Genomic DNA, 20654 nt, shown 5'->3' on the forward strand with positions numbered 1-20654 from the left:
CTGTAGGCTATGACATCTAAATTAGAGAATCATTGTTCCAGGGTGGCCAGCTGATTCAGCTGGAATTTGCAGAACAAGAAAAGATAAAGACAGTTTTAGCATTTTACATGCCCCACGTGTTAACAAAAAGTGCTGAAGTAAAGAAATAATTACAAGATAGATATTAAACAAATGGCTTACCCAAGAATTTCATAAAATATTAAATTTGATTGTTTATACACATGTGGACTAGTATTTTCTTATCACCTACTTGCCTTTTTATCTTAGAATTGATCTATAACAATTACATAAATGTGGCAAGTTGCTGCAAATAGGAAAAATTATCACAAGTGGACCTAAATTGTAAACATATTATGGTTTTAAATCTGCTTTATTCAGTAGCTTGGTCGTGGGAGTGCTTAGACTTTTATGACTCCATGTTGCCCCTGTTCCAGTAATAGACAAAAAATATATATAAATGAAGCTTTGTTTGATTCAGCATATCATTTAAAAACATTTATTAAATACAATTAAAATCCATAACATTAAAAGAAATCCACATGGCCTGTGATCAAATATATTAAAAATAAATACACTCTCTGTATCAGCCACCCTAGGGTATATATATATATATATATATATATATATATATATATATATTTTTTTTTTTTTTTATATATTTTTTTATGTAGTCATATGTAGTTCATGTAGGATGTTAGTATTGCAAAATGGACATAGCTGTCACGATCCTGACTGTAGTTCTCGTATTTGGCGACTTACCCCTGCCATCTGTCCCGGATCCTGTGCCTTTTGCTCACTGAGTTTCCTGAGTTCTCTGCCTGGAAGGTAATAGTTAACGAGCTCCACCTGTGGTGATCTCCTGTGTGAGTCTGAATTCAGCAATCTGAAGTTTAGGCCTAAAAGCCAGCATCCTATGTTTTGCAGAAGCTCAGGCTTCAGTGTTCTCTCGGCCTGCTAGGCCTCACTCCACATCACAGCCTAGTCTAGAGTACTCACATGATAGTGACTGTTCACCTGACCCAGAGCTGTCCAATCCTCTGCCAGCCTGAGACTCTCTGCATCACCAGACACTGCTCACCAATCACCAAGGACCAGGAAGTATAAGTCGGGAGACTGAGTTGGAAACTGGGCCAGTTCCTCGTGTCACACACAGCTCTGTGTGAGCTTTGAAGCTGAGCTCCCTAAAGGTAACCCTTGTACTTCAGTTCCTGTAAAAACTCTGTTTCTTTGTTACCCAGTTTGGATTACATTTGTGTTGCCATTGATATCCAGTATTTCCACGAGTTTCAACTTAAAGGCACAGTACAGTATTCCACCATCTCCACTTAAAGGCACAGTTGCAGTGTTTCATCTTAAAGGCACAGTACAGTATTCCACCATCTCCACTTAAAGGCACAGTTGCGGTGTTTCATCGTAAAAGTACAGTATTCCACCATCTCCACTTAAAGGCACAGTTGCAGTGTTTCATCTTAAAGACACAGTACAGTGTTCCGCAGTCTCCGCTTAAAGGCACAGTTGCAGTGTTTCATCTTAAAGGCACGGTGCAGTGTTCCACAGTCTCAACTGGAAACCACAGCTGCAGTGTTCTACCGTCACAGCCGCAGCGTTCTTCAGCCTCGTATTAGAGTTATAGCCACAGTCATCGTACTACTTTCAGTTGCGTTTCCAGTTATATCCGGTACCAGCACGCATTACAGTTGCATCCCAGTCTCACCAGTATCCAGTCCGTCTTACTATCTTGCCAGTAACCTCGAGTACATAAGCACCTACTCCTGTGACACTATATCCAGTACAGTCTCACCTATACATTCATCCTGCTATCAAAGTCCCTGGTGATCCAGTGGTCAGGATACGGCTTCCTCTGCCGAGGCCCGGGTTCGATCCCCGGTCAGAGATTGCTCCTTCTTCTCACTGATTCCTACAGACCAGCCTAGTATTCACATAGTTCTGCAGTTGCCCGCACAGACTGCACAAACACCGGGTTCACAAAATCACAGTCATGACAATAGCCATGCAATCCAGCAAGACAGACTTAGAGCTTATTTACAGTAGTTCTCCCTTATTTTGTTATGTTATATATTTCCAGCATGCTAGGAGTTAAAAGCCTAGATATATTTTGTTAGTAGCAGCCACTTATCAAATATTTAGCAGAGATATTAGTAATACTTATCAGTATTGTGTGGCTACGCTATATTCGATTACACAGCTCAGCGTGACTTTAGGCCCATGTATAACCATTTGCCAAGTGACATCTCACCCAATATTCACCTTGGGTCCTCGCGCTGCCAGTGCAGGGTAATTAGCCTTAAAATCCCACTGGTCATGGGCAAATCAGTCTCTTTACGCGTTTTTCTGCCTTTGCAGCATCATTGGCTTCCTCAGAAGAATCAGAGAAGCCATTGATGCTACAAAGGTGGAGAAAAGCGAAGAAAATTATGTAGTTAAAAGGTTGACACCGCAAAGTCGACAGTTATGATATTGACAGGCAATGCGCCGACATTTTAAGAATGGGTTTACATACATCTCTGAATTAGGCCCACTGTACTGTCTGCAGCGCTGGATTTATCATTGTTTTGAAGTCCCCCAAATATGAGAATGTTTTCTACTTCAATGTTCCTCAATACTGGAATTGTATGCACAGCCCATTTGTTTCAGTTTGAATTCCTGAATCTTGTAAGCACTGAAGTGCATACAGTATAGATTGATTTGCGTATTTTCTGATTAGCTTTTTCTACTAGTAAAAAGCTGATTTTCATTTGAGATAACAATCCCCTCTTTTCAAATATGGATTGGGCATCTGTTAACAATTCCAAACTCTTAATAAGTAATGTCAGTGCATGCTACATTACACTTTGACACCTGCAATGTTTGCATGGAATGCAAGTAAACTAGAAGCTTTCTCAGCCACTCATGGTCAAGTAATGACAGTCCACCAGACAATGGTCCAGCTTCAGAGGTGCTTGCAAACCACACACAATCCCGATGTTTGTGTAGTTGAGTGACTATTTCATACTGTGCATGCAAACAATATCCTGGAAACCTCTATGGTGCATAAGGGAGAGCTGGTGATAGAACTGGAGAGGCAAAATGATAGACATACCTGGGTAGTGTCTGGGAGATGGCCTGAAGGGAATGTACAGATAATATGTCTCATTGGCACATTATGGGAGTGTTATGGGCATGTCACTGCAACTACAGACAGTACGAGCATTGCACTATACATACCCGCATGGACAAGGATTATAAGTATGGATGACTTGATTTGTCAGTCAGCAGATCATTATTTCTGTGAAATGGGCATTTCTTGGGTCGATACCATGCTATCGTATGGAACTGATGCATTTTGTGGGAGTGTTATTGGTATGCAAGCCAACTTCCATGCTAGTTTGGAGCATGCAAAGAGAGATAGCATGATTGTTTCTGACAAATCTGCTGGGTGCAAGTTCAGATCCTAATGATGTTGGCTGCAGTAGCAACTGGAAAAACAGTGGGTGGGCTGCCACCATCATGCAGACACACATACAGTATATATTCTGCATAGACAGGCAGATACTTGCATTATCACAAGGCAGAGTACTGCATTAAAACACTGAAATTTATGTTATAATGTGAGGAGTGCATTGGCATGTTATTGCCAAAAAAGTATGCCCAAGTCTGAAGACAAATTGAAGCAGTAATGCAAGCACCATGTCCATAATTCGTGGCCCAAATCTGTTTTTATATAGGTCTGTTATTGCAAATTTCTACCTTATACAGCAACAGTGATACAACCAAATTTAAGTCTTATAGAATGGAGCACTGTGTAGATGGCTTACAATTTAAAAAAAAAATCTTTTCCGGAGACAAATAAGCTAATAATAACAGACAAGCTCTTTATGAACTTAAACCCATCTTTAATTAACAAGCTGACATGTTATGCCTCACCGTATAGAATAGGAACTGTTTCATTACCCTCAATCTTATGTCTATATTCAATACTAGGAAGCTGCCAGATTACAAAAATGGTCCTCATTCTTAGCTCACACTTTGGTATCAAATTTAAAGAGACAAAACTTTATGATCCCCTCTACAACAATCTGATGGGCCTATCCAAATTGACCAAGAAGATATTTATCACAAAATACTGATACACTGTAGCAGCTTTGACAAATGCCCCCAAACAGTTCTAATAATGGGTCATATAACTAGTATAATTCTTTTCTGGAACTGGCATTACTATAAGTTCCCTAAACATGGGTTATTTTCCAAATGTATGCATATGAAAGTTAACTATCTTGGATACACTATTCCTAAAAGTTCTTCTTGGGAATTGTCTATGTTGTTAAAACATTGTATTTGAACTGTCCCACACATTACGTATGTGTATACCAAGGTTTTATCAAACATGGACTAGGGAAGGTTTTGTTTTGATCAATTATATTTCTCATAAGAAACTTCTTGTGGCCCTAAAGCTAGTCCTACATAACTAGCCAAATACATTTCAAGCTATTAATATAGTTGAAGTTCTTTATTAATTAATTAACAACGATTGACAGCACATTAATAAAATAGCCTAAACACTGAAATTTGGAAAATAGAGTTGAAGAAAAAAAGACTCAGTGGCTGAGATAACTGAAATCTTAATGGCATGTGACAAGACAATAATGCAACTACAGTATAGTGACATAACACATTAATATAGCATTCACAAATGGCATTTCATAATAATATTCAGAGTCTGAAACAACAACATTCCTGATAATAGTAGGATTGTCAGTTACAGTAAAGAGAATAGAATATAATTAGCAATTTACTGTGATAACCAACTTGAAAACTTCACAGTAACCGTGATACCAATACACTACCTGTATTTAACCACTTACACTTGGGATTGGGCTTCATGTGGACAGTAGTAAAATGTACACCTACGGGCACACTCCCTGAACTGACTAACATCTAGTTAAGGATTTATATACTGTAATTGTAAAAACACTATTACAAGAATTAAATTACAAAATTGAACTTTGGACTTAAACTTAATCTTTTAGACAATAATAGTGTAGCCATACGTACTGGTGAGTATCACTGCAACAACTATAGTATAAAGACAACAGAAAACAGTTAAATTGAGACCCTTCACAATAAGAACAATGAATACATGTGACTATTTTTCTTGAGTAAGGAGATGGGGCATTAGATGCCAACAAAGGAAGTAATTACTGCTACCATTCCAGCATCTCTTCCTCATTTGTCTCTATACTCCCAAGATTCAGTCACACATTACTGATGAACATAGCATCCAGGGTTAAATTGGTAAATTAACAGAGAAGACTTATCTACTTAGCTATAAGATTTTTACAAGTAGAGGAAATCATCTATTATATCCAGTCAGTGCTGGATTAACCCTTGAAGGGGCCCGGGACACTTAAGACAAGGAGGCCTGAAGGAAGGGGGTTGTACATTAGATTGTGCATACCTCCCAATATGACCCATTCTAGGAGGGACAAATGCTCTCTACCTGAACTTCCCTGTGTTGAACTATTTAATTGATAACAAAGGTATTTCAACAGGTAACAGCAATCATAAATAAAGAGCTAACTCCAGGTAGGACTGTGTATATTAAATTAAAACCAATGGTGTATATTAAATTTAAACTAAAAGTTTAATAATGTCTGGGTACTGTTTATAGTTCCACCTAATTGAGAGACAAATACAGTATTTTATAACATCCTTAAAATACACAATGAAAAAAAAATATATCATTTATATTGTTGCATGCAAGAATAGCAGCAGCAGACTGTACTACTTATAGAATGGAACACGACTCAGGACAACTTTATTGGGGAAATTTAATAGGGTCAGAATCTGCCGAGATATGGTTTATCACCGAGATTGCCTGTATTTTTAAAACAGCAATCATTTACAAGGCAAAACCTGGTTGGCTTTGCCTTATAAATGATTGCCACTTTAAAAACAAGGGCTATCTCGTCCGAAATCCCGGACCTCGGTAAACTCGGACCCTATTACATTTCCAACCATGTGTGTATCTCTCTCTCTCAACCTAAATGCTCTCATTAGAATACAGGTTACACAGGACCCAGACACCCAAGAGACAAGGAGAAGAAGCTGGGATCCCTGGGTCACTTACAGATCTCTCCCCCCTCCTATCTCTTCCCCTTCTTTTTAGGAAGCTCCGTTGGTACTGTAGCTCATGAAACCGGATAGTACTTTGACTCTGCCTGTACTGTATACTATCCTGCTCACATACTGGCTGTCCGGTTCTGCTATTGCATAAGAGGGAGAGCAAGTGGTGTCAGTGTGCTCTGGCCAGGGGGGGTCCCGGAGTACCATATCCCCTGTGCACCCTTCCCCCTTATTCTGGATATGCATCCAGTGCCCAAACATATATTTTGTCTGCATATTTTAGCTAAAGTACAGCTTTTCTTTAATTCTTTAGTCCAAGGTCATTATTAAAACGGTGGAAGTAAATCCACTGAAGCACAACAATACACTTAGGAACAATGTATAACTGGGAAACTGAACTGCACAATTTTTACAATGTGCCAACATGACACCTACAATTTTACTATAATTACACTACTTGCTGAGACAGAATAAAACTGTTTGCATTAAAAAACATATTGGGTGATATCCTTACATTAGTTAAATATATTCTAGGTTAGTATAAAAACCTCTAGTGAACATTTCAAACCACAGGCAGTACAGAACATTTACGCAGTCTTTGAGATTAACAAATCCATTGTAATACAGGAGAACTTTCCTTATATCATGCATGAACGTAGGGAATAATATACCAAGAAATGTAGTAGTAGCAGAGTTGATTAAGTCTATATATAGTATAACAAAAATATATTTAAAAATGAACATTGGAAGGAGAATACTGTGTATAGCAGCAATAAACATGTGTAAAAATGTTTCTTACATGTAGCACTCATATTCTGTAGACATACTATACAGTGCATCGAATGCCAGTAAATGTCTGCAGGCAAAATACAGTAAAAGACATTTGCAAAGCTGAAAAAATGTGACCTCATAGAGCAAACATTCCTCACCAAAAACACAATGAAATAAAAAAAAATAGGAATTTAATACCTACCGGTAAATCCTTTTCTCTTAGTCCATAGAGGATGCTGGGGACACTTCAAGAACCATGGAGTATAGACGGGATCCACAGTAGACATGGGCACTTTAAGACTTTCAAAGGGGTGTGAACTGGCTCCACCATCTATGCCCCTCCTCCAGACTCCAGTTATAGGAACTGTGCCCAGGGTGACGGACATTTCGATGAAGAGGATTTATTGTTAAACTAAGGTGAGATACATACCAGCTCACACCTCAAGCATGCCGCAGAACGTGGCATTCAACAACGCAAGTCAACGGCATGAACCACATCAGCAACAGACTGACCATAAATGTAACACAACAGGAGTGTAACCATAACTAATAACTGCAGATACAGTACACACTGGGATGGGCGCCCAGCATCCTCTACATACTAAGAGAAAAGGATCTACCGGTAGGTATTAAAATCCTATTTTCTCATACGTCCTAGAGGATGCTGGGGACACTTCAAGAACCATGGGGTTTATACCAAAGCTCTAGAACGGGCGGGAGATTGCGGATGACTCTGCAGCACCGATTGACCAAACATGAGGTCCTCATCAGCCAGGGTATCAAACTTGTAGAACTTTGCAAAGGTGTTTGAACCCGACCAAATAGCCGCTCTGCAAAGTTGTAAAGCCGAGACCCCTCGGGCAGCCGCCCAGGATGAGTCCACCTTTCTGGTAGAATGGGCCTTCACCGATTTTGGTAACAGCAATCCAGCCATAGAATGAGCCTGCTGAATCGTATGACAGATCCAGCGCGCAATAGTCTGCTTGGAAGCAGGAGCCCCAATTTTATTGTGAGCATACAGGACAAACAGAGCCTCTGTTTTCCTAAACGGAGCTGTTCTGGCGACATACATTTTTTAAAGCTCTTACTACATTGAGAAGCTTCGATTCCAGCAAGGTGTCAGTAGCCACTGGCATCACAATAGGCTGATTCAAGTGGAACGATGAAACCACTTTCAGCAGAAACTGCTGACGAGTCCTCAATTCTGCTATATCTTCATGGAAGATCAAATAAGGGCTCTTGTGAGACAAGGCCGCTAATTCAGACACCCGCCTTGCGGATGCCAAGGCCAACAGCATGACCACTTTCCAAGTAAGGAATTTCAACTCTACCTCCAGTAAAGGTTCAAACCAATGAGATTGAAGGAACTGCAACACCACGTTAAGATCCCATGGTGCCACAGGGGGCACAAAGGGAGGTTGGATGTGCAATACGCCTTTCACGAAGGTCTGAACTTCTGGAAAGGAGGCCAATTGTTTTTGGAAGAAAACCGATAAAGCCAAAATTTTAACTTTAATTGAGCCCAACTTTAGGCCCGCATCCACACCGGCTTGTAGAAAATGGAGAAAACATCCTAACTGAAATTCTTCCATAGGAGCTTTCTGGGATTCACACCAAGACACGTATTTTCTCCAAATACGGTGGTAATGTTTAGATGTTACTCCTTTCCTGGCCTGAATAAGAGTGGGGATGACTTCCTTGGGAATACCCTTTCGGGCTAGGATCCGGTGTTCAACCTCCAAGCCATCAAACGAAGTCGCGTTAAGTCTTGGAACACGCACGGCCCCTGCCGTAATAGATCCTCCCTCAGAGGAAGAAGTCAGGGATCTCCTATGAGTAATTCCTGAAGATCTGGATACCAAGCCCTCCTTGGCCAATCTGGAACAATGAGGATCGCTTGAACCTTTGTTCTTCTTATGATCTTTATCACTTTTGGAATGAGTGGAAGCGGAGGGAACACGTACACCAACCGAAACACCCACGGTGTCACTAGGGCGTCCACTGCTATTGCTTGAGGGTCTCTCAACCTGGAACAATATATCTGAAGTTTCTTGTTGAGGCAAAATGCAATCATGTCTATTTGAGGAATTCCCCAAAGACTTGTCACTTCTGCAAAGACCTCTTGATGAAGACCCCACTCTCCTGGATGGAGATCGTGTCTGCTGAGGAAGTCTGCTTCCCAGTTGTCCACTCCCGGAATGAAGATTGCTGACAGAGCACTTGTATGTCTTTCCGCCCAACAGAGCACCTTTGTGGCCTCTGCCATTGTCGCTCTGCTCCTTGTTCCGCCCTGGCGGTTTATGTACGCCACTGCTGTTATGTTGTCCGACTGAATCAAGACGGGCCGATTGTGAAGAAGATGTACCGCTTGCAGAAGGCTGTTGTGAATGGCCCTTAACTCCAGGACAATTATGTGTAGACACATTTCCTGGCTGGACCATTTTCTCTGGAAGCTTTCCCCCTGCATGACTGCTCCCCAGCCTCGGAGACTCGCATCCTTGGTCACTACGATCCAGTCCTGGACCCCGAACCTGTGTCCCTCTAGGAGGTGAGAGCTGTGTAGCCACCACAGGAGTGAGATCCTGGTCTTGGAGGACAGGGTTATCCTTCGGTGAATGTGCAGATGGGACCCAGACCACTTGTCCAATAGGTCCCACTGAAACACTCTGGCATGGAATTTGCCAAACTGAATGGCCTCGTAGGCTGCCACCATCTTCCCCAGCAACCGAGTGCATTGATGGATCGATACTCTTGCAGGTTTCAGACTGTTTGACCAGGTTCTGAATTTCCAGAGCCTTTTCCACCGGAAGAAAAACTCTCTGTAATTCTTTGTCCAGAATCATTCCCAAGAACGACAGCCGTGTCGTCGGAACCAACTGCGATTTTGGCAAGTTTAGGAGCCAACCATGTTGCTGTAGAATTGTCAGGGAGAGCATAATGTTCTGCAGTAATTGGTCCCTGGATCTTGCTTTTATCAGGAGATCGTCCAAGTACGGGAAAATTGTGACTCCTCGTTTGCACAGGAGAACCATCATTTCGGCCATTACTTTGGTAAAAACCCTCGGAGCAGTGGATAGACCAAACGGCAACGTCTGAAATTGGTAATGACAATCCTGAACTGCAAACCTCAGGTAAGCCTGATGTGGATGATAAATGGGAACATGTAAGTAGGCATCCTTTATGTCTAACAACACCATAAAATACCCCTCCTCCAGACTGGAGATCACAGCTCAGAGATATTCCATCTTGAATTTGAATTTTTTTCAGGTAGAAATTGAGGGATTTGAGGTTCAGGATTGGTCTGACAGAGTCGCCCGGCTTCGGGACCACGAACAGGCTCGAATAAAAGCCTTCTCCCTGTCGTGACGGGGGAACCCTGACAATGACTTGATTTCGACACAATTTTTGTATTGCGGTGCATACCACTTCCCTGTCTGGAAGAGAAGCTGGTAAGGCTGATTTGAAAAAACGGTGATGGGGGATGTCTTGAAACTCCAGTTTGTACCCTTGGGACACTATTTCTAAAACCCACGGGTCCAGGCCCGGACGAGCCCAGAACTGACTGAAGAGCCTGAGACCAATGCGGACTCCCACAGAGGAGCCCAGCGTCATGCGGTGGACTTGGCAGAAGCCGGGGAGGACTTCTGCTCCTGGGAACCGGACACGGCCGGTGATCGCTTACCCTTTCCCTTTCCTCTAGTAGTAAGGAAGGAAGACCCTCGGCCTTTTCTGTATTTATAGGGCCAAAAGGACTGCATCTGAAAGTGGTGTGCTTTCTTTTGTGGTGCAGGCACATAAGGTAAAAATGATGACTTACACGCGGTAGCTGTAGATACCAACTCAGCGAGGCCATCACCAAACAATATGCCACCTTTATACGGTAGAGACTCCATAGCTTTCTTAGAGTCAGCATTCCATTGATGAATCCACAATGCTCTCCTAGCTGAGACTGCCATGGCATTGGCCCGTGATCCCAAGAGGCCAATATCTCTCGCAGCTTCCTTTAGGTAGACTGCAGCGTCCCTGATATGACCTAGTGTCAGAAGAATGCTATCCCTATCCAGGGTATCCAATTCAGATGACAAGTTATCTGTCCATTTTTCGATAGCACTACTCACCCACGCCGATGCAATGGCTGGTCTGAGCAGGGTGCCAGTGGAAATATAAATGGATTTCAATGTATTTTCCTGCCTACGATCCGCAGGATCCTTTACGGCTGCCGTTTCAGGGGACGGAAGAGCCACTACAATCCTTTTGGGAATCTGAAACTTTTTGTCAGGATTTTCCCAAACCTTTTCACAAAGCGCGTTCAGTTCATGAGAGGGAGGAAATGTTACCTCAGGATTCTTCCCTTTATACATACAGACCCTAGTATCAGGAACAGTAGGGTCATCAGTGATGTGTAATACATCTTTTATAGCCACAATCATGTACTGAATGCTCTTTGACAGTTTTGTATCTAATCTGGCATCACTATAGTCGTCAGTGTCTGTGTCGGTATCCGTGTCTGCCAGCTGGGCAAATGAACGTTTTTGTGACCCCGAAGGGGTCTGGGCTTGAAACAACACATCCTCTACAGGTTTCTTCCAAGCCTGGTTCTGAGACTCAGATTTATCCAATCTTTTATTAATCAGAGCCACATTTGCATTCAAAGCACTCAAAACATTCACCCAATTTGGTGTCGGCAGTGCCGACAGGGTCACTCCCACAGCCTTTTTTGTCCCTTACAGAGTCTCCTCCTGGGAAGAGCACTCTGCCTCAGACATGCCGACACACATGCACCCACCACACGCAGATACACTGGGCCTACAGGGGACAGACCTACAGTAAAGCCTGTCAGAGAGACACAAAGGGAGATATAGCCAGCCCACACCCCAGCGCCCAAAACCCGGTCTGAACACTACAGACAATATCCCAGACCTGCAGCGCTTTTATAAACTAATATAATGCACCAAAATCGCTGTGCACCCCCCATTTTCCACCCTGTTACTTGTTACAGCAGTGTGAGGAAGGACCAGCGTCTCTGCAGCCATGTGAAGAGAAATGGCGCCTGGCTGTGTGCTGTGAGGGCTAAGCCCTGCCCCCGTACTGCCACGCTTCAGACCCACTCATTTTTTAAACTTTTTACACTGGCGGGGGTCCGGACAGTGCCCAGGCACTATGTCCGCTGTTGCCAGATACAGATATGAGGTGTATATGCTGCCCAGGGCACCCCACCCGTGCCCTGCACCCTGCAGTGCTGTTGTGTGTGGGAGCATGGCGCGCAACGCGGCCGCTGTGCGGTAGCTCAGAGCCATCACTGAAGTCTTCTGATCTTCTTCTACTCACCTGTCTTCTGACTTCTGGCTCTGCAAGGAGGGTGACAGCGGGCTCTGGGAATGAACCCCTAGGCATACCTAGTGTTCCAAACCCTCAGGAGCTAATGGTGTCCTGTAGCCAAAGAAGCAGAGCCTTTAACTCACAGAAGTAGGTCTGACTTCTCTCCCCTAAGTCCCACGAAGCAGGGAGACTGTTGCCAGCTGTGCTCCCTGAAAATAAAAAACCTAACAAAGTCTTTTCCGAGAAACTCAGTAAAGCTCCTCAGTGTGCATCCAGTCTGCCTGGGCACAGATTCTAAACTGGAGTCTGGAGGAGGGACATAGGGTGTTCCTAAAAGGGTACAGAGCAACACTTTGAAGAAATTTTACATGTTCCACTTTCATTTTTTAAAGATAAGTAATGAGCTTACCTTTGTGCAGATGGAACAGTATTATTTTAGATTCATTGTGTAATAAATCACCTTTACACATACAGTATAACAACACTACAGTATGAAGCAGGCCGGGCTAGTGCACTGGTACCCAGGGAATTAAGTTTAACTTCAGAGATCTTAAGATGCAACATTAGTCTAAAATACAGTAGGCTATACAGTATAAAAAAAATATCATTATACAGATGTGTCCACATACTGTACACCTATTCTTAAATTGTGTCACATAACCCTGTTTTGTGAACCACAGACTCTGCAATTTAGCCTTGCCATGTAACTTTTTCTTAAAATATGCATGATAGGTTATACTGTACTAATCCTAAATACTTAGGGCATAATTCAGATCTGTTCGCTCGCAAGCTATTTTTTGCAGCGCTGCGAACAGATAGACGCTGCCTATAGCAGAGTGTATTTTAGCTTTGCACGTGTGCGAACGCTGTTGCAGCCGAGCAGTACAAAAACAGTTTGTGCAGTTTCGGAGTAGCTCTGACCTTTCTCAGCCGCTGCGATCACTTCAGCATATTTGAGCCCGGAATTGACGTCAGACACCCGCCCTGCAAACGCCTCGACACGCCTGCGTTTTTCCAAACACTCCCAGAAAACGGTCAGTTGACACCCAGAAACGCCCTCTTTCTGTCAATCACCTTGCATTCGGCTGTGCAAATGGATTATTCGCTAGAACCAGTGCACAGCAATGATCCGCTTTGTACAAGTACGACGTGCCTACACATTGCGGTGCATACGCATGTGCAGTAGTTACCTGATCGCTGCGCAGCGAAAAATGCTAGCGAGCGAACAGATCTGAATTAGGCCCTTAGTACACAATCAGCAAACTAAGGTCATTCCGAGTTGTTCGCTCGCTAGCTGTTTATAGCAGCCGTGCAAACGCTATGCCGCCTCCCACTGGGAGTGTATTTTAGCTTAGCAGAAGTGCGAACGAAAGGATCGCAGAGCGGCTACAAAATAAATTTGTGCAGTTTCAGAGTAGCTTCAGACCTACTCAGCGCTTGCGATGACTTCAGACTATTCAGTTCCTGTTTTGACATCACAATGCCCTGCGTTCGCCCAGCCACGCCTGCGTTTTTCCTGGCATGCCTGCATTTTTTCGAACTCTCCTTGAAAATGGTCAGTTGACACCCAGAAATGCCCTCTTCCTGTCAATCAGTCTGCGGTACCAGCAGTGCGACTGAAATGCTTCGCTAGACCTTGTGTGAAACTACATTGTTCGTTGTAATAGTATGACGAGCGTGCGCATTGCGCCGCATACGCATTTGCAGAAGTGCCTTTTTTTGCCTGATCGCTGCACAGCGACTGAAAACAGCTAGCGATCAACTCGGAATGACCACCTAAGACCCAAAATTTTCTAAAATATGTTATCTGGACCTATGTTATCTACATTTTAAGACCGCTATCTTTTTCCTTTTTTACCAACTTACTTATAATACTGCTTCCTGAATTTTACAACTAAATTTATTAACTGTGTATGGAGATAATAGTGAGCTATGTAATTAATTATGGATTTATATTTTTCTTACAAAGAAATTGGTACATAAAAGAAAATTAGTATAACAATGTGTTGCACAAGTCACTCATGCCACACATTGTTATACTTGATCTGCTAGAGCGTGCAATCCCTTTGTGAAAAAAAAATACTAATCCTAAGCATAGTGCTACAGTAAATACACTGTTAGCAATTTAGAACACTATTAGTGAATTAGGATTCAAAATTTATGAAAAAGTACTTGTGTTTGCTACACGTGGTGGCGCGTCTGAGTTGTGCTATGTGCTTTGTGCCACATGGTGCAAAAAGGATTGGTGTAGGACAACACATCATTAGTGGATAAACACAGTGTGTGTGTTCAGTCACTAAAACAGCTTCCATTTACATCCAGCTAGAATACAATATGATCATTGAGACTGTACAGTACCTGAACAAATTGATTGTTACACTGCCAATTATTGCATATACACGCTGGACCAAAATTACAACAATAAGGACTGAACAAGCTAGAATTAATATAAATGTAACAAGCTAGAATTAATATAAATGTATACATGTTTTTGATGGTTCCGGTATGAATGGTCGACCATGTTATGGTCGACAGTCATTAGGTCGACCACTGTTGGTCGACATTGACATGGTCGACATGGACACATGGTCGACACATGAATATGGTCGACACATGAAAGGTCGACATATGAAAAGGTCGACATGAGTTTTTTTACTTTTTTGGTGTCGTTTTTTGCGTAAAGTGACTGGGAACCCCAATTAGTGCACCGCGTCCCCTCGCATGGCTCGCTTCGCTCGCCATGCTTCGGGCATGGTGCCTTCGCTCCGCTACCGCTTCGCTCGCCACACTTTACCGTTCCAATCGTAGTCCATGTGGATCGTAAAGTATGGAAAAGTTCCCCAAAAGAAAAAAAAGTAAAAAAAAAAATCATGTCGATCTTTTCATGTGTCGACCTTTCATGTGTCGACCATTTTCATGTGTCGACCATGTGTCCATGTCGACCATGTCAATGTCGACCAATAGTGGTCGACCTAATGACTGTCGACCATAACATGGTCGACCATGTGAACGGATACCGTTTTTGATAGTCAATAAATAATTTTATGACTACTACTTTAGGATTTGTTCATTAATATATCTCCATGAACACCATCACCATAAACACTAGGTAATTTCATTGTACGTCTTCCCTGAAGCTTACATTTATTTATTTATACATTTGAAAGAATGTATTATATCTTAGTGATTTTTACAAAAGGCTCTTGTCCCATCAAGTAGATGTTCTTCACCAGACACACTTGCTATTCTTATGCAATTGCTCACACACCCAGTGACTACAACTCTATAGCCTGGGTATAATATCTTTATAAATGTGAATAGTACTGTGTAAGTGTGTTGGAGAGAACAAGTGATCAGCTGGGGGAATTGGCAAATGAGGGCTGTGGTTGAGTAGCCTTAGACGATGAAGGGAGTGGTTGCAGACTGGAATTCTTAAATGTGTATTTTATTACTTTTTGGTACTCTTTTCAGTACAGTATATTATGCACATTGCTAAGCTCTTCAGTACATTGTCCTACACCAGGTATATCAGCAGGTTACTTAGTAATAGAATCATAAGCCTCTTGGTACTGAAGTTTTTTATTTTTTTTATTGTAGGGAATTATAGACAGACCATTAATTGAAATTTACTGCTGCTAAGCCATGGAAATGACTTGAGCAACAGTGGTGGACTATGGGGGTCATTCCGAGTTGATCGTAGCTGTGCTCAATTTAGCACAGCTACGATCAGGCTCTCAGACATGCGGGGGGACGCCCAGCACATGGCTAGTCTGCCCCGCATGTCAGTGCCCCTTCCCCGCAGGAATGCAAAAGCATTGCACAGTGGCGATGCTTTTGCATTTCAGGATTAACTCCAGGCCAGCGCAGCTCCTGCGGCTGGCTGGGAGAAAGTTCTCGCTGCCCGGGTCGCAGCGGCTGCATGTGACGTCACGCAGCCGCCGCGGTCCGCCCCCCCCAACGGTCCAGCCACGCATACGTTGGCTGGACTGTGCCCCCCCTAAATGGTAGCTTAACGCCGCCGTCCAGCCCCCTCCCGCCCAGCGACCGCCTCTGCCTGTCAATCAGGCGATCGCTACAATGCAAACGGACTTCAGCCGCCCAGCATGCGCCGGTGCACTGTGTCACCGGCGCATGCGCAAATCCGACCCGATCGCTGTGCTGCGATAAACTGCAGTGAGCGATCGGGTCAGAATGACCCCCTATGAACCTAAGTTTACAACTTGCTCTCTATTGCACTTCACTAGACTGATCCCTAAGAGATCCTGAAGGTAAAACAATATTCTTATTCTGCCATATTAAATAAATTGGAACTGTCAGTATGTTTTCCTGTTTGCTGGTTGATTCTTGGCACATCTGTTCAAGAAGCATAGCCAGTAGAAATATCAGCAAGTTGAACAATTTGAGCTATTCTGAGTCAAGAATCATCAGAAGGTCTATGTGAAACTAAAGAAGTGGAAACTAATATTGTGACAAGTACATCCATCTCTACACTTCAGTGTGTATGGAAATCTCTCACTTATTTTCTCTTAAAGTAGTTAATGCTAAGAAATATTATTCAAGGTTTTCATGCAGTTTGTTTTAAAATATAAACATATTTGTCACTAAATAGAGTATTTTCAAAGTCTATATGGAGGCAGATGCCCAGATTTAATCTTTATACCTTACTATTTAGTTATTCAAGGTAATCTATAAAACAGGTATTATTCACAAATTATTGGCACTGTTTATTCTGTGAACAGTAATATAGATGTAAATTTACAATGTACATGTTAAACATTTGATTTGTATGTGTGTATACATGTGTGTTTCCAGTTTTTATTGAAACTTGTGCAGTTTCAATGTACTGTGGAATTATAGCATAAAATAAACACTTGGAGATGAAATAAAATCATATAATAATTGTTAAACAACAAATCAAAGTAGCCACCTTTTGTAGAGATAACTACAGAACACACTTGTGACATTGTTTCCACAATAGAAACCAAATATTGTTTGGAGAATTCTTCCCAACACTGTTGCTTTGCTTTCACACTTCACTCTAGTGCAGAGGTTCTCAAACTCGGTCCTCAGGACCCCACACAGTGCATGTTTTGCAGGTCTCCTCACAGAATCGCAAGTGAAATAATTAGCTTCACCTGTGGACCTTTTAAAATGTGTCAGTGAGTAATTAATACACCTGTGCACCTGCTGGGTTACCTGCAAAACATGCACTGTGTGGGGTCCTGAGGACCGAGTTTGAGAACCTCTGCTCTAGTGCATCCCAAACTAGCTTACTAGGCTTTAAGTCTGGAGACTTCATGATTTGAAGACTATGGGTCAGTATATTGCTGTATGATGAACCCTTGACTAAACATGCATAGGAGACAGGATATTGCATGGTTCTATGGTAGCCCTTTTTGTTCAGGGTGCCAGTCACTCTGCACATGTCACTAACTCAGGATCCAGCAACAGAGCCCCAGGCCATCAGGTTACCTCCCCCATGTTTCACAGTTGGGGTGGTATCCCCAATGATATCGCCTAGGGCTGTACTATTAGTCCTGATAAGCTGGCATAAGATGAGGCTTATCAGGGCTTTTGTGTACTACACCAGGAGCTGACTCCTGACAGCTCCCAGTGCAGCGCTCTACCTCCAGCACTCCCCCATCATGTGACCGCTGCCGGGGGTGGGGTAAGAGGGGGGGTGATGCATGTCATCAAAACGCTGTCCCGGCTTTCCCACCAGGGGTCACAACGACGAGTGCAGGCTCCCAGGCTGCAGCGGCCTCCCTGCAGTCCCAGCCTGATGCTGCTGCAGTGAGCATGGGTCACTGCAGGTCGCCGCGGTTATCAGGGATTTTGTTTCGCCTTCCTCAGGTAGGCAAAACTAAATCCTTGGGAACAGCCGCGCTTTCAAGAAAAAAAGTGGTCCGTTTCTCACAGAAAAACACAGATTTCACTGAACTTGTGTGTTTTCGGGAGAAAGAGCATTTTTTTTAATGAGCGATCAGGATAGCCTGTAAAAAAAATAATCAGTAAAACATCTGGAAAAATCGCAAAAAATGCCTGATGTTTCACCATGGGTAATAGAATACCACCCGTTGTGTCATAACAGTTTATTTTGTTTACAAAGATGCCACTTCCCCGAGTTTTTAATCCAGAAATTTAAAAGGGCAATGCTCTTAATTGCAAAGCATTCAGTGTTTTGCTATTAAAAGCATTGCCCTTTTAAATGTTGGATTTATGCACAGCAGGAAGAAGTGGCCTTTACAAACTGCCATTTATTGAATTAATCCCAAATACTGGGGAATCAAAATTTTAACTACTTCAATGCATATAAAAACCCTGTGTATTGAACCAAATATTTGACATTTTGATTGATTAGTTCTTTTAAACCATTTCTAGTCTTCAGTAATCCACTGGAAGTGTTTCATGGCCCAGACAATCCTATTTTACATTGCTACATGTGTAAGTTCTTAACCCATAACTTGTTCCCTGAAAAATGCCTTTTTATAAAACTCCCACTTACATTATTTTTTCAGTTCTTTTTGTAAGCTAAACTGTTTATTTAATCTCCATCAGTGTCTCACTTACCTTCTTACCATTCCATGCTTTTCACCGAACTACAGAGTGAATGATAAGTTAGTCCCTTGGTGGTAACAGCTGAAACCTCTTGCCCCTGACAGTCCTGTGTGTGACTCACCTCTCTCCTGGCCAACAGCTGCAGCAATTAGCTTTTTTTTTGTAAAAACCTTATTGACTTTATTGACAGCCGGTCAAAGTGGCAGGTGGTGATATCTGCACTGTAGACACCCAGCAGTAAGTGTCCTTTCCTCTTAGTAACACCTGGGACACTTAGTGCTGCTGTAGGTGCCTATGGTAGTGCTAGTGACACAAGAGCTGTACCGATATTGTAGCCTGCTGTTAGCCTTAGCAGGCAGCAGACAGAAAAAATCCCTTTAGTACATACAGAGAAGCAGTATGTACAGGGTTTTTCTATACCTTTAGTGTTTTCCTTCTCATTCCAGCTTAGTACATAGATCCTGTCTTGTTTTAAACTTTCATATATATGGAAACCAGGCCTTCTCTTCATTTCTGGAATGTACACCAGCAATGTTATAAAACATTTAACTATATGGTAATGACACTTGTAATAAAAGCAGTCCCAATCGCCCCTCAGTTAATGTTTTAATACATAAATGAAGTCCAAATCTTCAGCATTTAAGGCATAAAAAATGATGCACCTTAGGGAACATCTACCTGTAAAAATGTGAATCTGCCTACACAAGTTGGTTTTCTGTTTATTCCCCTCTCTGTCCATATAGCAGATTCCTTACTATATGCTCACATTCCATTTTTGGGAATGTACACATAAATAGAATGATGAACCTACGTTTAAACTATTGCAGGTGCAAATTGATACACATATCACAACATCCCCTGGTTGGTATGAACGTCATCCAGGTGAAAGTAAAGCAACATTTCCAATCATGTGCATAAAAAGCTATTTTATTGTGGGTAAAACAAGTCTTTATGTCCACTCATTAACTTAAGGAATTCACCAATACATGTGTCTTCTCTGCCCTTTACATTTTATGTCAATTTATCTCATCTGGTAAAATGGAATTAATGAAATTATATTTTTGCAAGTAAAACACACAAACACAGGTAAGGATCCCCAGACATGATTTCTTTTCATGCAGATCCTTCTACAGCTAAGTGGGGGCTTTACTTGCTATTCTCATGCATGAGCACATTTGCACAGAAACACAGGTGCAACAATAGCTTGAAACATTACATAATAAGTAAATTAAATAAACCAATGTATTGCTTATTTCTGATACAGAGTGGGGGGGGGGTGTGATCCATTACCCATGAATAAGCGTTCTTCACAATTTTTCCCGATGTTTCTTCACTACTTTTCACCTGAAAACACACAGGTTCAGTGAAATCTGTGTGTTTTTGGTAGAAACAGTCCCATTTTCAATTGAAAACAGGGATTGTTTTGGGGAATTTTGCTTCACCTGCCTACAGGTGAAACAAAATCTCAGATAAAGCGTGTCTCGAGCCGGCTTATCAGGGCTAATTGAATAGTCCCGATCAATGATCATGGGTGATTGAATACCCCCACAGTACGCATTGAAAGTATACAAAATGTTTTTTAAAGAAGAGACAGTTTCAATTTTAAATATTAACACAATGCATGCAACTAAAGCCAACTGTACATTCCAAGTATTCTTATTATGCCACTGTGCCGTAAGAAACTATTCACCTTATTAGAGTCTATAGACTTCATTGTTGTTATAGGTGCTATTGAAAAGATGAGAAAACCCCAAAAGTACTAAACAAGAAACTCATTGCACAGTAAATCTCATCATAACTGTGCATTACTGTATTATGATGGCTTTTCAAAAGACATTTAAAATACAATATATTGAAAAAGAAATATCAGAAATTATATTTTT

The 20654-nt window shown here is 42.0% G+C and overlaps 1 protein-coding gene across 4 annotated transcripts in view; it reads right to left on the bottom strand.

Annotated features, from left to right (window-relative positions):
* The window catches only part of KHDRBS2 (KH RNA binding domain containing, signal transduction associated 2), a 620233-nt gene that overhangs the window by 372053 nt on the left and 227526 nt on the right, over positions 1–20654 (bottom strand). The window lies entirely within an intron of this gene.

This window comes from Pseudophryne corroboree, chromosome 4 (genome assembly GCF_028390025.1).
Source record: "Pseudophryne corroboree isolate aPseCor3 chromosome 4, aPseCor3.hap2, whole genome shotgun sequence".
Classification (NCBI taxonomy): domain Eukaryota; kingdom Metazoa; phylum Chordata; class Amphibia; order Anura; family Myobatrachidae; genus Pseudophryne; species Pseudophryne corroboree.